Source organism: Penaeus chinensis, chromosome 30, assembly GCF_019202785.1.
Source record: "Penaeus chinensis breed Huanghai No. 1 chromosome 30, ASM1920278v2, whole genome shotgun sequence".
NCBI lineage: Eukaryota > Metazoa > Arthropoda > Malacostraca > Decapoda > Penaeidae > Penaeus > Penaeus chinensis.
This window is the reverse complement of record NC_061848.1, coordinates 27438186-27443185: the sequence shown is the minus strand read 5'-3', so window position 1 is coordinate 27443185 and position 5000 is coordinate 27438186. Positions and strand designations below refer to the sequence as shown.

At 36.9% G+C, this 5000-nt stretch overlaps 1 protein-coding gene across 1 annotated transcript in view; it reads right to left on the bottom strand.

Moving 5' to 3' along the window:
- Window positions 1–56, bottom strand: part of LOC125041131 (monocarboxylate transporter 3-like) — a 62247-nt gene extending 62191 nt beyond the window's left edge. The window contains exon 1 of the mRNA XM_047635910.1: window positions 1–56. This exon is cut by the window's left edge and continues 32 nt beyond it. The gene's annotated coding sequence lies outside the window, so the exon portion shown is untranslated.
- Window positions 57–5000: the final 4944 nt, after the last annotated feature.

The window sequence follows — 5000 nt, the reverse complement described above, 5'->3', positions numbered from 1 at the left end:
CAACTGAGGCAGGTGAAGCCGGGTCGACGCATAGAAAACGGGAGTGGGTGTCTCCCGTCCCGGGGTTGCTGGTTAGTGTTTTTTTTTTTTTCTTCGCGACGTATAGAAAACGAGGAATGGGTGTACCCTGGGTCCGTGTTACCTACTAGTGTTTTGTTGAACCTCTCAAGAAACATATGTGTTCCGAGGTAGTTTTTAAGCAGGGTAAAGAAGCGCTCATAGAGCTGGGTTAAAGTCAGAACTGTGTTCGAATAAATGAATATTATGAATATTGACGTAACTCATCGTTGTTGTCCGGGTCTGCAATGAAGGTATTGATCACAAATGGCAAAAGAATGATTTGCAACCGCTCCGAGCAAAGGCGTTGCTGGCAGGGCTGCTGGCACCCTCCGCTGCTGCCACATGCGAGCGGGTGTATTCGGCAACGAGTCAAACTGGTAAACAAACCGAAGAGATTAGGACACATTTTCAAGGTTGGCGACTGTGTTTGGGTTGTCAAGAGAGAAAGGGCGATTTCGGATGATTTATATTGACGCAGTGGAACAAAATTAAAAGGAATGGTAGAGTTGAGGATGTTGTTAGGAGATAGGAAGAGGAGAAGGGTCATAAATGGCCACGAGGCTTTAACGAAGGTCAAAAAGAGAAGGTAATTCAGGCAACAAGACAACACGCATTTCTAACATACTGGCTTCGAATTCAAAGCCACGTACACTGATTAAAATGATTAAAGAGTAATTGATCAAATAACGATAACTAATCAGGAAATTATTTTAATTCTACTTTCCTTTTGTTAAGGTACGGGAGCGCGAGACTGGAAGACTGCAAAGTAAGCAACACACCAAAGCTACACACCAAATGCATATATCGGCTGATTAGTGAGATGTCTGCTAGTATTTTTGTGGCCGGGGCGACTGAGAGAGTACTCGGTGACCTTTTAGCCCACTCAGCTCTGGTGCGAAGAAGAAAAAGGAAATGGCAATGAAAAGAATAATGATAGAAATAGTGAGACAAACTTCTGCTATAAATCCTGTAGGTGGAGTGTCCATAGAAGTGTACTCTGTAACCTTTTCACTCTGTTTCACTTTTTTTTTTTTTTTTTTTTTTAAGGCGGTTAAAATAATGGAATAGTATTAAGTAAAATCGCATGAAACGGAAGCAATTAGGCAAGTGTTCTTTCTATTCTCTTTACAATATTTTGTTTTTGTTTCATCACAAAAGGATGGGCAAATTATTAATTATCAGTGTTCTATTAATTATTAATTACTAATGCTATAACTATTATTAATGACCCCGAATTTTTCTGGGAAACCACGGACAGATTTTAATATGTTGCCTTTATATAACAAGTGACCTACACTTTGCTGCAGCCTTGATTAATTATCAGTAAGCAAGACGAACATTCTGAGAGGCCGGAAAGAAAGTATGTGTGAGGATCTAGGCAGATTTTAATAGCAGTTTTAAACATCTCTGCCTTTCGATCTCTCTCTCGGTGCACTTCTCAGATTTTCATCATTTTCTTTTCTTTTTATTCCTGCTTTTCTTCTCTCTTTCTTTTCTCTCTTTTCTTTTTCTCCGTTTTCTTGTTTTCGTTTCGTTTCTTTTCTTTGCTTTTCTGTAGAATAATTAAAATCAAAACAGTATATATGATAACTGTTGTCTTGATATTAATAATTAGAAATGAAAAATTATAACGATAATAATGATGATGATCAGGACGATAAACATAGTAATTAACCAACACAATGATAATGAGACTAATAATGGCAACGTTACCAGGCAATGATAATGATATAAACTGAATCCCAGAAATAACAGAGATCAAGTTCATGGCGCTTGTGACGTTCTGGCGCTGAGGATGGAGAGCGACCAGCTGATCGCGGCGGCGGAGGCGAACGCAGGAAGGCTTGCTCGTCAGGGTAATGCTGTTGTCATCATTCTCATTATTATTTGTATTACTATTATTATTGTTGTTGTTGTTGCTGATGTTGTTGTTATTATTATTATTATTATTATTATTATTATTATTATTATTATTATTATTATTATTGTTGTTGTTGTTGTTGTTTTGTTGTTGTTGTTGTTTTGTTATCATTATTATTGTTATTAATATTATTATTATTATTATAATTAATATTATCATTATTGTTGTTGTTGTTGTCGTTATCATTATTATTATTATCATCATTATTGTTATCATTAGTAGTACTATTATTATTATTATTATTATTATTGTTATTATTATTATTATTATTATTATCCTTATTATTACAATAATCGTTATCAGAATAAGCCTTATTACCATTACTATCATTATTATTATTACTATTATTTATTATTAATGTTATTAGTATTATTATCAGTAATATGATAATAATAAGAAGAACAATGATAATAATACTAATGGTAATGAAGATAAGAACAAGAAAAGGAAGAACAGTAATAATAGTAATAAAGAATAACAATATTAATGATCATAATGATAATAATGATGATGATGATGATAATGATAATAATAATGAAAAACAATAATAATAACAAAAATGACAATAATAATAATAGTAATGGTAATAATGATAACAATAATAATGATATTGATAATAGTAGCAATAATAATAATAATGATAATGATAATAATAGTAATGAAAATGATAATGATAATAATAATAATAATAATAATAATAATGATAATGATAATAATAATAATGATAATAACAATGATAATAGTGATGATGTAATAATAACAATGGTTATAATAATCATAACAATTATAATATTGATAATTATCCTCATCAAAAGAATAATAACACACACTTTGCATTAACGTTCTTTAACACTACGGGTGTTTACCATCAACAAAAAACAACAGACCAGAGGCTGTTCTCTGCAACATCCTGCCGAAGAGCAGAGTTCACAGTGATTCCAGACAACACAGCAGAGATCGAGTCAAAACAGCAGAGAGGCGGTGTTGGGTGGGCGAGAGAGGGGACCGTATTCGTGCTGACAAATGTAGAAAAGGTATGAAAGAGAATTAATATCTTCACAGTACAAGATATTATTTAACCGGTTAAATACATCTCTTGCATTGTGAAGATATTCTTTCAGAGAGAGAGAGGGGGGGGGGGGGAGAGAGGGAGATGGAATGCGGTAGTAAGGTGGACTGAGCCCCATGGTAAGACGGGTGGTAAGGGCGGGGAGGTGGAGGAGTGGGGGAGAGGAAGAGGAGGTGGAAGAGGGTGTTAGGAAGGTAGTGGGGAGTGGAAGAAGCAAGGTTGTGGAGTCGTTTGCGGATGGGTGGATAGAGCTTGGTGCGGAGTGGAAGAGGAGTGACAGGGATGGAACGGGGAAGATGAAGGTAGGAGTGGAATACGAAGTGGATGGAGTGATGGATTTAGTAGAAGCCGAGCTAGGAAAAATCACAAATCAGGTTATAATACTGATAACAATAATATTAAATAAAAGTGATAAAAATAATAATAATAATAATGATAGTAATGCTAATAATGCTTATGCTGCTGCTGCTGATAAAAAATAATGATAATGATAATAAAGATAAAAATAATGGAGTAGAGGAAGGAGTAGAGAACAGCTGGAGGAAGTAAAAAACGAGATTCGTGCTGAAGTGACCTTGTCGCCGGCGCTACGCAAGGCCAGAACCTGCTCCCAGAGACGCCTCTCGTGGCGCCCAAGGGTTGGAATGGGCGGGAAACTGGTGTCATCTCTCTGGCGGCGAAGGGCGGCCAGGGTCGCCCGTGCCCGCCCGCCGTGGCAAAGGACCAGCCCCTCGTCGGGAGCCTTCATCCCGACGCCTTCGGACTGACCGGGCCCTTGGGGGGCACTTGGCATCAGGCCTTGACTGGCGCGGGGAATCTGCTTAAAGAACGGGACACTTTCTGCGTGTGTGCGTGTGTGTGTGTGTGTGTGTGTGTGTGTGTGTGTGCGTGTGCGTGTGCGTGTGCGTGTGTGTGTGTGTGTGTGTGTGTGTGTGTGTGTGTGCGTGTGCGTGTGCGTGTGCGTGTGCGTGTGTGTGTGTGTGTGTGTGTGTGTGTGTGTGTGTGTGTGTGTGTGTGTGTGTGTGTGTGTGTGTGTGATAACAATGATAATGATTATAATGATAATGATAATAATAACAATAATAATAATAGATATAACAATGATAATGATAATAATAAAGATAATAATAATCATAATGATAACGATGATAATATTGATGATAATGATAATAGACAATAATTATAATCATAATAGTAATAATGAAAGCAATGATAATGATAGTAATGGTACTACTACTACTACTAATAATAATAATAATAGTAATAATGATAATGACAGTAATATTGAAAACAACAATAACAAGAATAATAATAATAATGATAATAACAATAATAACAGCAGTAATAATAACAGTAGTATTAATAATAATAATAATGATTATAATAACAATAATAACATCAACAATAACATTAATTATCAATATAATACTAACAATGATGATGATGATGATGCTAGTACCACAATGATTTCATCAAAATCAATATAGCGAATAATGAAAGGTGTTGCGCTGACGTCACACATCGATCTGAGAACTGAGCTCATGCAAGATCTTACCTGCTAACTGGTTGCAGCATCTTGAGTAGTGTGGACGTCGGGCCATTATTGCTGGACGGAACGACTCCCTGTCATTTACCTCCTGTTAAGTGTGGTTTGTTTCTTGCGATGTGGTTCAAAAACCTGTTTATGAACTTTACGAGGGTAGCTTGTATGTGTGGAAGATTCTCCCTCTCGCTCCTTCTCTCTCTCTTTCTCTCTCTCTCTCTCTCTCTCTCTCTCTCTCTCTCTCTCTCTCTCTCTCTCTCTCTCTCTCTCTCTCTCTCTCTCTCTCTGTCTCTGTCTCTTTCTCTCTCTCTCTCTCTCTCTCTCTCTCTCTCTCTCTCTCTCTCTCTCTCTCTCTCTCTCTCTCTCTCTCTCTCTCTCTCTTTCCTTCTCTTCTCTCTCTCCCCCTC